This window comes from Ahaetulla prasina, chromosome 7, assembly GCF_028640845.1.
Source record: "Ahaetulla prasina isolate Xishuangbanna chromosome 7, ASM2864084v1, whole genome shotgun sequence".
NCBI lineage: Eukaryota > Metazoa > Chordata > Lepidosauria > Squamata > Colubridae > Ahaetulla > Ahaetulla prasina.
The window spans coordinates 70,476,903-70,492,093 of record NC_080545.1 but is presented as its reverse complement, the minus strand read 5'-3'; the positions used below and the strand labels follow the sequence as shown (position 1 = coordinate 70,492,093).

Here is a 15,191-nt window from a genome sequence, read left to right as displayed (position 1 = left end):
TGTTTGTAACTACTTTTCCATCCCTAACCAGATGCCTGTCAAACAACCAAATGCAAATGATGTGAAATATGATGTGCTTCCATCCACTCCTACTTAAACATATTTGCTGTTATAACTAGCCACATACACAGAGGCACACCCATTTCATATTCATATACATAGGGATTAAATCTATGGCCTGTATTCAGATGTTGTAATTGTGAATTCCTGTAGCAAGAACTTTTTATTGATGCCAGATTTAACACTAACATCAATGAATATGGCAACTCTATACATGGCATTAAGCAGTAGTGGGTTGCTACCGGTTTGCCCCAGATCGGGCGAGCGGTTAGCGGCAGTGGCGGGAGGCTCCACCCACTCTCCCGGATACTTCTGCACAAGCACAGAAGTGTTGTGCAAGTGCAGAAGTGTTCCGCTCACACGCGCCCATGAGCAAACTGGTAGCAACGGGTTTTGAAACCTGCCCCTGGCATTAAGACAGGTTATGTTCATATAACACACTGACTTTAGTTACAGAATTAATTTATGTTCTGGCTTCATAGAATTCACTGAATCATAAAGTAATTAAATGAGATGAATTAATACAGACCTTCTCTCCCAAAAAACCTCAGCAAAGTTAAGGTTAGGCAGACTTCATCTATTATACAATCACTAGATCTTAAATTGACACGGATTAATCATGTTGTATGTAGACACAGAGTCTGCTTCCCAGTATATACAATCCCATCTCTGATTACAGATATTACCACAGTTTCAGTTGTGAACTACTGGAGAAGACAGTTCACTGTAGGCTGATGACCAACTTCATTGTTGTCATCCTTACTAAGTATCAGCTTCACCCAAGCTGGTATCCTACCAGTTGTTGGATTTTCCATAATTCCCAAACAACCTGGCAAAGATTGTGTAGTCTGAGGAATTAAGGATATCATAATTTTTGAACAACATCAAGCAGGCAAGCATGCTATGCATAATTGACATTTTAAAATAAAAAAATCCAGATTAAATTCACTATCATACTAGAAACATTAAGTGTAAAGGAAATGACTGCCCAGTTGTAGGACCAATTTATTCATTAAGCATAGTTGGTACAGCGCCTAGGGACCATGAAAATATTTTAATTTTTTAAAATCAGCAAGAATAAAAATGAAGTTATGTATTTTCACGCCTTGCCTTTCAGTCTTGAAAATGTACACAATAAATAGAATGCAAGCTCATAAATTACAAATAAAATATACACATCATTCAAATTAAAAGCTCAGTCATATATTAAATGCCACCGTGGAAATAATGGAAGTATAATTTTTAATAACCCTATTTTTATAGAGGAAGAGGCCTATGAAGGCAAAAGTGCCCAGGCCCCATAAAAGTCCTGTCCAAATGGCAAACAAATTAGCAACAGAGATGGAAAGCTACATATCTGACAATTATGCGGTCTTTGACCATAATAAAGATTTGATTGATATCTGACAAAAGAGAATAGAAGAATCTTGCAGTCTGCCAGGTCGAGATCTAGCATGAATACAGATCTAATTTTACCTTGAGGAATGAATAGTCATAGATTTTGAGCGATCGGTTTTCTAAGTAAACAGCATTGTGGTTGGATAATTTTGGTTCAATATATTGTGTGGGCCCAGTCAGTATGTATCTTATAAGAATCAGTGTGATTGGGTATTATTTGCCATGGATTAGTGCATTGTGTGGATATAGTCTGAAGGCAGGGCATAAATTAAGAAAATAAAATTTTTAAGAGACAATTCTTGGAAACTTAAGAAGTAACCTTAGAGCTGAGCTCAAGTCTTGCTGAATTCATGGGCACATTCATGTGGTTTTCTTTTGTGTGTTTCCTGTTATGTTTAATCTACAGGCCGGTTATTCCATAGGAATCTCCCATCTGAATACCAACTGGGCCTAATCCTGTGTAACTTTCTAGCTCATATAAAGCCAGCCAAGTAAATACTAATGGAGAAGCAAGGCCTCCTTATTCACATTTGTACCTAAAGTGACCATGATTTAAGATAAAAAGGAAATGGCAAAATTACATTTCATTAAATCACAGGCCCCAAAGTGAACTAAGGTCTCTTACTGTGTCTATTTGTAATAAAAGAGAAATAAGTGCTTTGGTGATAGTGGGAGCTTTCTTTCCATTACAAGTAGCTGGTGTAGATAAAACCCTCTCCCAGTTTTCATAAGGACTGCAACTGAGGTAAAATTAAAAATCTCTCCTGCCAATTGCTAGGGTATTTTATTTATTTATATTTATTAAGAGTTTTCATATTATAAAAAATAATCAAAAAGAGGGAAAAAAAGAAAAAAAATGCAGGAAAAGAAAAACTGAAGTTAAGAAGCATATAAATGACTTCCAGCCTTTTAGACAGAGTAATACAATTGTATTTGTCCCTCGTTCCTCCTAAATATTTTGCAAATCCCCACACTCCTTTAATCCACATATTTTCTAATCTTCAAATCCACAAATCATTTTTTTTCTTTTTTTTAGCAAAAAATCCATATAAGGATTCCTGTCTTTCAAAAAAAATTTGGGGGGGAGGTTTCTCTGACCAAACTATTCCGTTTTGCCTTTTCAGCAAGTTCAGACATTTTCACAATCAAATTCTTCTTCACTGTGGGAATATCATAATTCTTCCATCATTTTGCATAAAACAATCCTGCTGCAGTTACCTGTACAATCTCAATCTACCATATGTCTTTTTAAATTCATTGTCCATCAGTTCCAGTTAGCAATATTAATCTTTAAGTTCCTTTGCCTCATTATGTCAATTTATAGCCAATTTTTCTTAGCTTTCTGAAAACATCCAGGGAAGAAATGATGAAATGAATACGGCTTCAATGAGAGTAGAGTCTGACATGAAATAAAGAGCCCGAGTGATTCCTCCCTGGACAAGATGATGACTGAGATCACCCACAAGTGCTACAGATAGCTGCTTCTCATGAGGAGACTACAAAATAGTGCTCTCTGATAAGTTTAGCATACTAAGAGATGAGGGGAACGCCATTGGGGCCCAAATGGCACTTTGGCACCTTTAAAAAATGTAAAGGTCCTCCTGCTTGAGCAGGGGGCTGGACTAAAAACTTCCAAGGTTCCTTCCAGATTCAGAGGTGGGTTTCAGCAGGTTCTGACCAGTTCTGGAGAACCGGTAGCGGAAATTTTGAGTAGTTCAGAGAACCAGTAGTAAAAATTCTGACTGGCCCCGCCCCCATCTATTCTCTGCCTCCCAAGTCCCAGCTGATCAGGAGGAAATGGGGATTTTGCAGTAATTCCCAAACAACCTGGCAAAAGATTGTGTAGTCTGAGGAATTAAGGATATCATAATTTTTGAACAACATCAAGCAGGCAAGCATGCTATGCATAATTGCCATTTTAAAAAAAAAAAATCCAGATTAAATTCACTATCATACTAGAAACATTAAGTGTAAAGGAAATGACTGCCCAGTTGTAGGACCAATTTATTCATTAAGCATAGTTGGTACAGCGCCTAGGGACCATGAAAATATTTTAATTTTTTAAAATCAGCAAGAATAAAAATGAAGTTATGTATTTTCACGCCTTGCCTTTCAGTCTTGAAAATGTACACAATAAATAGAATGCAAGCTCATAAATTACAAATAAAATATACACATCATTCAAATTAAAAGCTCAGTCATATATTAAATGCCACCGTGGAAATAATGGAAGTATAATTTTTAATAACCCTATTTTTATAGAGGAAGAGGCCTATGAAGGCAAAAGTGCCCAGGCCCCATAAAAGTCCTGTCCAAATGGCAAACAAATTAGCAACAGAGATGGAAAGCTACATATCTGACAATTATGCGGGTCTTTGACCATAATAAAGATTTGATTGATATCTGACAAAAGAGAATAGAAGAATCTTGCAGTCTGCCAGGTCGAGATCTAGCATGAATACAGATCTAATTTTACCTTGAGGAATGAATAGTCATAGATTTTGAGCGATCGGTTTTCTAAGTAAACAGCATTGTGGTTGGATAATTTTGGTTCAATATATTGTGTGGGCCCAGTCAGTATGTATCTTATAAGAATCAGTGTGATTGGGTATTATTTGCCATGGATTAGTGCATTGTGTGGATATAGTCTGAAGGCAGGGCATAAATTAAGAAAATAAAATTTTTAAGAGACAATTCTTGGAAACTTAAGAAGTAACCTTAGAGCTGAGCTCAAGTCTTGCTGAATTCATGGGCACATTCATGTGGTTTTCTTTTGTGTGTTTCCTGTTATGTTTAATCTACAGGCCGGTTATTCCATAGGAATCTCCCATCTGAATACCAACTGGGCCTAATCCTGTGTAACTTTCTAGCTCATATAAAGCCAAGTAAATACTAATGGAGAAGCAAGGCCTCCTTATTCACATTTGTACCTAAAGTGACCATGATTTAAGATAAAAAGGAAATGGCAAAATTACATTTCATTAAATCACAGGCCCCAAAGTGAACTAAGGTCTCTTACTGTGTCTATTTGTAATAAAAGAGAAATAAGTGCTTTGGTGATAGTGGGAGCTTTCTTTCCATTACAAGTAGCTGGTGTAGATAAAACCCTCTCCCAGTTTTCATAAGGACTGCAACTGAGGTAAAATTAAAAATCTCTCCTGCCAATTGCTAGGGTATTTTATTTATTTATATTTATTAAGAGTTTTCATATTATAAAAAATAATCAAAAAGAGGGAAAAAAAGAAAAAAAATGCAGGAAAAGAAAAACTGAAGTTAAGAAGCATATAAATGACTTCCAGCCTTTTAGACAGAGTAATACAATTGTATTTGTCCCTCGTTCCTCCTAAATATTTTGCAAATCCCCACACTCCTTTAATCCACATATTTTCTAATCTTCAAATCCACAAATCATTTTTTTTCTTTTTTTTAGCAAAAAATCCATATAAGGATTCCTGTCTTTCAAAAAAAATTTGGGGGGGAGGTTTCTCTGACCAAACTATTCCGTTTTGCCTTTTCAGCAAGTTCAGACATTTTCACAATCAAATTCTTCTTCACTGTGGGAATATCATAATTCTTCCATCATTTTGCATAAAACAATCCTGCTGCAGTTACCTGTACAATCTCAATCTACCATATGTCTTTTTAAATTCATTGTCCATCAGTTCCAGTTAGCAATATTAATCTTTAAGTTCCTTTGCCTCATTATGTCAATTTATAGCCAATTTTTCTTAGCTTTCTGAAAACATCCAGGGAAGAAATGATGAAATGAATACGGCTTCAATGAGAGTAGAGTCTGACATGAAATAAAGAGCCCGAGTGATTCCTCCCTGGACAAGATGATGACTGAGATCACCCACAAGTGCTACAGATAGCTGCTTCTCATGAGGAGACTACAAAATAGTGCTCTCTGATAAGTTTAGCATACTAAGAGATGAGGGGAACGCCATTGGGGCCCAAATGGCACTTTGGCACCTTTAAAAAATGTAAAGGTCCTCCTGCTTGAGCAGGGGGCGGCTGGACTAAAAAACTTCCAAGGTTCCTTCCAGATCAGAGGTGGGTTTCAGCAGGTTCTGACCAGTTCTGGAGAACCGGTAGCGGAAATTTTGAGTAGTTCAGAGAACCAGTAGTAAAAATTCTGACTGGCCCCGCCCCCATCTATTCTCTGTCTCCCAAGTCCCAGCTGATCAGGAGGAAATGGGGATTTTGCAGTAACCTTCCCCTGGAGTGGGGTGGGAATGGCGATTTTACAGTATCCTTCCCCTGCCATGCTCACCAAGCCACGCCCACCAAGCCATGCCGCACCCACCAAGCCACACCCACAGAACCGGTAGTAAAAATTTTTGAAACCCACCACTGTTCCAGCTGTATTCTATTCTAAATTCCTAAAAGGACACAAGGTTCACATATTTCCTTTCTTAATCATCTTTGGAAATTGCTTGTTAATTGCTTTTTGTCTGTGAACCGCCCTGAGTCCTTCGGGAGAAGGGCGGTATACAAATATAATAAATAATAATAAATAATAATGGCATAATTTACTACATTGGGTGAGTTTCCTTTAATTCGTAATGAAATTTTTATACAAGTTTAAAGATTTAACAAAATTATTTTGGGGGGAAATAAACAGAAAAAGGTGAAAGTTATAAATGGACTAAGGGTCCAAAAGGATTTGAAATAAGATTTTGAAACCAATTATAAGAATCTTTCCCATGAGAAAATGCTATTGTTTACAATATTTTAAATATATAAATAACAAAATTTCATAGCTTTTTCATTAAGTTCAGCATGCTTGATAAAATGTCCCCTCATGTTTTTCACATTTCCAAAACTGACTTGAAGTATCTTTGTACATTTTTTATAGTTTCTCTTATGTCATATTCCAATGATATATCAATTTATAAAAATATAAAACCCCGACCCAGTTACTAGAGTACTTTTCATCAGCTCTTTATTTTTAAGGAAATGAGCACAGTGCCAATGTTTGAATATTGTCAATATGATTGGGCTGCCTGAGCTTTTGTTTCCTTTTCAAACATAAATACTTCTGCAACAAAGGCATACTCTGGAAAAGAGATTTTTGGATCTGAATGTTTTAGCAAATTAAAGAAAAAGAAAATTAAGTAAAACTCCAGAAATAGCTTGACAAATCAAACCAAAGATGATTTGTCCCTATAGTTAACTAGAAATTCAGTTACTGCTCAATGTCAAAGTATGTTAAGCTCCAAGGAACTCAATAGACCCCATGTATTAATATTGTGCAGCAACTTGCCATGTGAATCAACTTTAAAAAGAAATATTCACTTGGCATACGAAAGAAGTCTGAATCCAAGGTTGAGTTGCAGCAAAATGGCTTGTCCAGTGCACCAGTTTAATGTGGCCTCTAGGTGGCAGTGGATCTATTTCACTGGCCAATCCTCATAGGTTTTGAGGAGGCTGGTAGCCATTTTGAGGATTTGTCAATTAAGTACAGCAGTGACTGAAAACTGCAGTCTTAAACTTCATTGGCCAAACAATAAAAAAGTTTTATAAATGTTATGTGACATCAATAGTGAATCATGGTTACTGAAAACTAACACAACCTCCTGGTATCCTGACTCAACAAATTACAAAATGCCTATCATTTGATGAAGCAAAGGTTGGCAAAAGATATAACGGAGGACTTTCCTCCATTATTGTTGACTTTGCTCCAGGGTTGACCTGAGCCATTTTACTGCCCGAGGCAGAACAATAATTGCAAAACATGCACAGACACACCCCTTGTTTGCAAGGCAGGTTATAGTCCTGAAACCTGGAAAATTATCTTGGCTCAGGGGGATGAAAAGTCCATGACTATCTCCCCCTGCACTTGCAATAAAGATACAAGAATAGTAAATGTAAATTAATAACTATTTGTGGCCTATTATAGGCTGTCTTTGATCAATAGTACAGGTGGCCCTTCTTCCATACCCGCAATTTTAATCTTTATTTTCTTCCTTGTAAAATGAAGAAGACTTTAGGAATTATTGTAATTTGGAAGACAATTGTTTGGAATTTGAATTTGAATTGTTTGGAAAACAATTGCCTCGTCTTATCTAAAGGGCTTTAAACTAAAATTGGAAGGGGGAGGAGATGAATCTTTAGGATCTAACCCCAAACATAAATCTCACAATAACCAATCGGACAACAAGGAAGGGAATGGTGAGAAGGGGAACTCAGGTATAAAATGGGAAAAATAGGATGCAACATAAGGGCTCAGATGCCTATACGCTAATACTCAAAGTAAGGGGGAACAAACAGTAAACTTGAAGTCCTAAAATATGAGGGCAAGTATAATACTGTTGTCATCACTAAATCTTGGTGGGGTGGAACCCATGATTGGAATGTACTGCTAGAAGAATATAAATTGTTCAAAAAAAACCCCCACCAAAAATCTGACAAAAGGGGAGATGGAATTGCATTTTATGCAAGGAATCATAACACCTTTATAGAAATGCACAACATCAAGAATGAAAGCTTTTGGGAATGGATTTAGGTGAAAATTAGAGGAAAAAGAAATGACATTGCTGTAGGTCACAGGCCACTCAATGATGCAGAGGAAATTGACGAATTTTTTTACTATCCAATTAGCCAAGGTATTCAGAAAACATACTACTGTATTAATTGTTCAGTTGCTAAGTCATGTTTGACCCTTTGCAACTTGTGGACCATATCATGTCAGGCTCCCCTATCCTCCTATCTCCCAAAATTTGACCAAATTAGTAAATATAATAAATAAGTATATAGTAAATATAATAAAACTGTATTAATGGAGGTCTTTAACTATCCTGATATTAAATGAGATACAAATTAGCCAGCAAGTGGAAGATCAAAAAGCTTTTTGATATGCCCAGCTGACAACTTTATCACTCAAAAGGTAGAGGAGAACTAGTGGGTCACCCATCTGGGACTTAATTCTTACCAATAAAGATAAAATGATAGAAGGAGTAACAATTGTAGGAATCATGTGGGAAAGTGATCATGTTATACTAGAATTCAAAATAATATAGGTCTCGGCTTGTCAATCCAGGTCCGTGAATCCATAAAAGGCCAGCAGCAAAAAGATGGAAGCAGAGTTCTTTAATGAGTAACCACAGCCAGAATGCAGAATAAGTCAAATTACAGGGTCAAAGTTAGCGCTGAGAGCAGCTGCCTCTCAGCACTATTTATACATGCTGTTTATCTTAAGCCATTATCCGATGGCTAAGACCACCCCCCATCAGCTATTCATCAGTTTTAAGATTTCTGCCTCCGTGGAGCATCTCTGTCTCCCCAGTGTGCGATGCATGACATCATCAGAGTCAGCCGCTGTCCCTTCATTGCAGCTGCTTCCCAGTCCATTGCAGATGCTGCCCTCTGCCACCAGAGGTCACTACAGGTAGTTTTGGTGGCTTCATCTCTCCCTTGCCTCCCCACTGAATGTCGAGTCCCGGCTGGGGCTTGACAGGTGGCTCCCCTCTACCAGGGGTCCACCTGCAAGGGGGAGAGCAGAAGGGTTAATGTTGTTAGTAATGTATCCCGGACCCCCAGCTTATTTGGGTATTTACGACGGAAACGCCTTAGTAATCGTGCGGCGTGGATGTCTGGTGCCACCACCCAGGTAGCATCGGTAAAAGGGTACCCCTTCCATTGTACTAAATATTGAACCCTTCCCCTATGTAGTCTGGATTCCAATATTTTATCTATCTCATAGTGATCTGTGTGTATTGGTCCTGGTGGATTCGGATGGTCGGTGGTTCCTTCAGTTGCCACGGGTTATAACAGACTACTGTGGAAGACAGGGTGTATCTTCCCCAGTAGAGGTGGCAGCTTTAAAGCAACCGTTATAGGGTTGATTACTTGGGTTACTCTAAATGGTCCCAGATATTTTGGACCCAATTTTTTACTTGGAAGCTTTAGGTATTTTGTGGACAGGTAAACTCAATCCCCCACCTGGAATGGTTTATGGTCTGCCCTTTTTTTGTTTGCCTGCACTTTATATTCCTTTGCAGCTTTCTGTAAGGCTGTCTTTACTTGAGGCCACAGCCGACGGATTTTGTCTGCCCACCCAGTTGGGGTCTCTGTGCTTTGAGGTTCTGGTTCTAGTTCTGGGATCGCTGGGAAATCTCTACTGTACACTACCTGAAATGGAGAAAGGCCTGTGCTACGGTGTAATGTGTTGTTATAGGCTGCCTCAGCAAACAGTAAGAGGCTTGACCACTCCGATTGCTGGTATGACACATAACACCGTAGGTAACCTTCCACCATAGCGTTGGCTCGTTTGGCCGCTCTGTTAGTACTGGGGTGGAACGCCAAACTGAGCCCTTGGGTGGAGCTGATTAACCGCATGAAATCCTTCCAAAACCGAGCGGTAAACTGCACATCCCTATATAATGCATCTTGGTACCCCATGTAGGTGGTAGATGTGTCGAAGAAACAAGCCCATTAGTCGCCGTGTAGACAGTACGCCCTTGCATGGCACAAATGAGCTTGTTTCAAGAACAAATCCACTACCATCCAGATTACCGTATGGCCATTACTATTCGGGAGGTCAACTATGAAATCCATAGCGATTTCCTCCCATGGCTTACTTGGGTCAGCTACTGGTTGTAAGAGACCAAGAAGCTTTCCTGTTTGTGGTTTGGCTGACGAACATGTCGGACACCCCTTTACATACTCTTCAATGTTCCCCCTCATCCAGGGCCACCAAAACTGTCATCGTACCAGAGGCAATGTTTTCAGAAAATCAAAATGGCCAGCTGACTTTGCATTGTGGCATCATTTTAGTACTGCCGTCCGAAGGCTGCTAGGGATATACATTTTGTCCCCCTTCTATGCTAAGCTGTCCCTGTGGCTCATCAAGGACTGGTTATCTAGTAACCAAGGGTCCGTCAGTAAAGCTGACCTTAGCTCATTTTGAAATGGATTGCTTGGCGTGGTACCAGTTATCATGCCTTTTACTGCCTGACTGGGCGGTATAAGTGATTCCACTACCTCCTCTGTTCTGTCTCCTTCCCCACTTCAGACCCACGAGCTGGCCTTCAGCCAGTGGATTCACGGGTCTTATCAGTCCTGGCAGAGAAATTGCAGCTGCCTGCCAAAGTTCAAACAAATGACTCACGTAGCAAGACTTTCAGCTCTCTTTGAAACGGTTCAGCTACATTTTGCTTCCCGTGGAGTGAGAGCAGTCCCAAAGCTCCTTATATATCCTTCCTTTTGATGACGCCGCCTCTCTAATCTTCTGAAGTGCGGGTCGATCCAAGCTTGATTATTATTATTATCAGCTGGGTCTAAAGGCATAGCCTGGGGAAGGGAGGAATCAGGGGATGATGGCCTCATTACGTCCTCCGACTGGTCTGGTTCTGGCTCCTGGAGCCGAGCCAAAGGAATCGGTGCTCTCGAGGTAAGCCTTATGGCCCTTCCCCCTCACTTTCTGAGTCACTTTCGGGCATGGGGCCAGGTTTGGGGGCTGATCCGGTAATGGAAGTAGATGGCAAGAAAGTGACAGGCAGCAGGAAAAATGTGGAATTGCTTAATTTCTTCTTTGGAAATTCCTACCGTCACGCAAAAAGGAAAAACTAATCCAAACTACCAAAGCAGCACCATGGGAAACAGAACAGGAATGAAGATTGAAACAGGCAAGAAACTGGTAAAGAAACATCTACCTAGCCTAAACAAGTTCAAATTACCAGGACCAGATGGCTTACATCTCAGGGTTCTGAAGGAGCTGGCAGATCTTGGAACCATTGAATAGAACCTTTCACAGGTCCTAGAGTATGGGGGTATAATGCCAGAGGACTGGAAAAGAGCTGATGTGGTTCCAAACTACAAAAAAAAAAAAAGGAAAAAATATAACCAAGAAACTATAGACCTCTCAGCTTGACATCAATATCTGGGAAAATTCTAGAAAAGATAATCAAGCATGATTATACATGTATTAACTGCAGCGACGATAGTATTTGCACAAAGATGGAAAGGAGAGAAAATCCCTTTGGAAGGGGAAGTAATTAAAAAAAATTTAGACTGTGCAGAAATGAATAGATTAACTATTCATTTCTGATTAATAGGTAATTAAAGAAAGAGAGGATACAGAATATTTTAAGATGTGAGGACAATTTTATCAAGGGTTAGAAAACAGATATAGATAAACAAATTAATAGTTAAATAAGAGAATGGTATAATAAAAGTATTGAATTGTGGGAGTGATGTCGTAATAGATTGAGAAAAAATGAAGATAGGAGGAGTAAAAGAAGAAGTCATTGAAGAAACACCAAGATGACACACGGAATGACTGATGTGTTTGTTTGTGTATAAAATAAAATAAAAATTACAGAAAAAAAGAAAATATAATCAAGCAGCAGATTTGTGAACATCTACAAATGAACAAAGCAATTACCAGAAGGCAGCATGGATTTGTTAAAAAACAGATCCTGCTAGACAAATCTTACTGCCTTCTTTGATAAAGTGACTAAATTAGTGGATCAGGGAAATGCTGTGACTATAGTATACTTAGACTTCAGTAAGCCATTTGATAAAGTAGATCACAGCCTACTTCTTGGTAAGGTAGAATAATGTGGGATAGACACTATTATCACCACTTGGCTGACCAACTGCACTCAACATGTAGCCCTCAGTACTATATTTATATGGAGGGAATCCGGCAGTGGGGTACTTCAAGGCTGTGTTTTGGGGCCAGTGCTCTACAACATCTTCATAAATGATCTAGAGGAGGGAATAGAAGAGGAGCTCATCAAATTTGCAGATGACACCAAGTTGGGGGGAATTGCTAACATTTTGGAGCATAGACTCAAGATTCAGAAGGAACTTTACAAATTTGAGCATTGGGCCCTGCATTCAATAAAATACAGTTTGGGGTGGGAAAAGTAAAACGCTGCACCTAGGCAGGAAAAATCAGATGCACAGGTATAGAATAGGTGGTACCTGGCTCAACAGTAATAAATGTGAGAAGGATCTAGGTGTCCTTGTGGACCACCCCCTTAGTGTGAGCCAGTTGGTGCTGCATTTAAAAAAAAAAGCCAATGCAGTCCTAGGCTGCATCAACAGAGGGATAGCATCAAGATCATAAGCAATGATAGTACTGCTTTATACTGCACTAATAAGACGCTGGAATACTGCATTCAGTTCTGGTCACCATAATACAACAAAGATGCTGAGACCCTAGAAAGCGTGCAGAGAAGAGCAACTAAGATGATAAGGGTTTGCAGGATAAACCATATGAAGAATAGTTAAAGGAACTAGATACAATATACCTAGCTTTATGAAGAGAAGAATTAGGGGTGACATGATAGCTGCCTTCTGATACACGAGGGACTGCCACAGAGAGGAGAAGGTTGCATTACTCTCCAAAGTTACTGAGACCAGGACAAAAAGCAATGGGTAGAAACTCCTTAAGAAGCGATCCAACTTAGAACTAAGAAGAAAGTTCCTGACAGTGAGAACAATTAATCAATGGAACTGTTGGCCTCCCAGAGTTATGGATGCATCATCACTTGAGGTTTTCAAGAAAAAAAATGGACAACCATTTGTCCAGAATAATATATGGTCTCCTGCCATGGGCAGGGAATTGGATTAGAAGACTTCCATTGTACATTTCTATTCTATTCTATTCTATTCTATTCTATTCTATTCTATTCTATTCTATTCTATTCTATTCTATTCTCTCTAATCTAATTAAAAAAATACATGGCCATGAATTTTTAAAATTGATTTAGACGCACCAAGCATCTTAATTTGACAGGTATAATTAAATGCAGGCCAGCATGAGGGTAGTGGAAAGGGAGAAAGGAAACAGATCCTTATATGATTTGGTAGTTAGTGAAGTTCTGTAGAGTTGAATAGCCGACAGTGATCAGGTACTGAACAGCCTCAGTGGGACTTGAATGAGTGAAGTGAATGAAATTGAGCATAACTGACAAAAGCTCAGTTCTACAGTCCTCATTGTGGTGTCATATTAGAATTACACAAAGCTGTGGATCTCTGTTCTTCTATTCTTGGTAGGAAATTTGAGGAGAAGTTAATTTCAAAAAAATGGGAGATGGATGGTACGACAGGAAGTCAGTAAGCATTAGTTAAAGCATTAGTTAAAGAGCAGACCCTTGGAGAAGATTGGTAGCAGGAAGGGAAGGGGGGAAGGGGCGTTCCTACACTTCCCCATGTGTCCCAAACCTTTATCCTGGTCATACTCGCAATAGGTCAGAGTACTTGCCTCCAAGGTCATGACAAGCAAAATGTTATAGATTTTGCACCTCTTGAAGCTCTATAATTAGATATTCTTTTTTTGGGGGGAGGCTACAGTTCTTTTGTTAGAGTACATGAAGCGAGAACATAAGGACATTTAAACTAAAGGCTGGAGGCATGAAATAAAGCAGCTTTGTGTGACCTATGGTAATACTAGCAAGGGTTATCAGGTCTGTGTAATGGGAAAAGGATCTTCGATCCCTGAATGTCTTTCAGCACATTCTGAGACTAGGAATTTGTTTCCTAATGCAAATTCAGCTGTGTTCACAATCATTTGACAAAGAAGTCCAGTCTTGGTTATTTTAAGGTTTTTAATTTCATAACCCTAATTTACCACGTGCAGCTGTAGGACACTCTGATCATTGCATGATTCACCTTGTACCTGCTTACAGGCAAAGACTTAAAGCCATAAAACCAATAATTAAATCAGTGAAAACCTGGACGGAGGAATCAGAATTAAAGCTACAGGCATGTTTTGACTGCACTGATTGGAATATTTTTAAAGATACCTCTGCAGACCTGGATGAACTCACAGATACTGTAACATCATATGTCAGCTTCTGTGAAGACCTATGTGTACCTACAAGGAACTTGCGAATACACAGTTTTTTTTGTTTTGTTTGTTTTTTGTTTACATTTATACCCCGCCCTTCTCCGAAGACTCAGGGCGGCTTACAGTGTATAAGGCAATAGTCTCATTCTATTTGTATATTTTTACAAAGTCAACTTATTGCCCCCCCAACAATCTGGGTCCTCATTTTACCTACCTTATAAAGGATGGAAGGCTGAGTCAACCTTGGGCCGGGCTCGAACCTGCAGTAATTGCAGGCTACTGTGTTCTTAATAACAGGCTTTTACCAGCGTGAGCTAAACCGGCCCCTAACAACAAACAAACCTTGGTTTACACCTAAACTTAAGCAGCTACGACATTCCAAAGAGGAAGCCTACAGAAAAGGTGATAAAATGCTGTACAATCAGGCCAGAAATGCACTAACAAGGGAGATAAGAGCAGCAAAAAGAAGCTACTCTGAAAAGCTAAAGAATCAGTTTTCAGCAAATGAACCAGCAAACATGTGGAAAACTCTTAAAAATATCACCAGCTATGGCAAACCTCCTTCCCAGGCTGAAGGTAATCAACAACTGGCAGATGACCTGAATGAGTTTTACTGCAGGTTTGAAAGGAAACTACAGCCACCTATCTCCACAACCCCCATCTCAGACACACCAACAACAGCCAAGCCTCCTACAACTGACCCCATTTCATTGGGTTCACAACCCCTAGTGATCACAGAAAAGGAAGTGCAGGACCTATTTCACAGACAAAAGCCAGGAAAAGCTCCAGGCCCAGACAAGATAACTCCTTCTTGCTTAAAAGTCTGTGCTGACCAATTGGCCCCATCTTCACCCATATTTTCAATAAATCACTAGAGATGTGTTATGTTCCTTCTTGCTTCAAACGCTCTACCATCATCCCAGTGCCGAAG

The 15,191-nt window shown here is 39.2% G+C and overlaps 1 protein-coding gene across 1 annotated transcript in view; it reads right to left on the bottom strand.

Annotated features, from left to right (window-relative positions):
* Nucleotides 1-15,191, bottom strand: part of CACNG2 (calcium voltage-gated channel auxiliary subunit gamma 2) — a 171,685-nt gene that overhangs the window by 16,183 nt on the left and 140,311 nt on the right. The window lies entirely within an intron of this gene.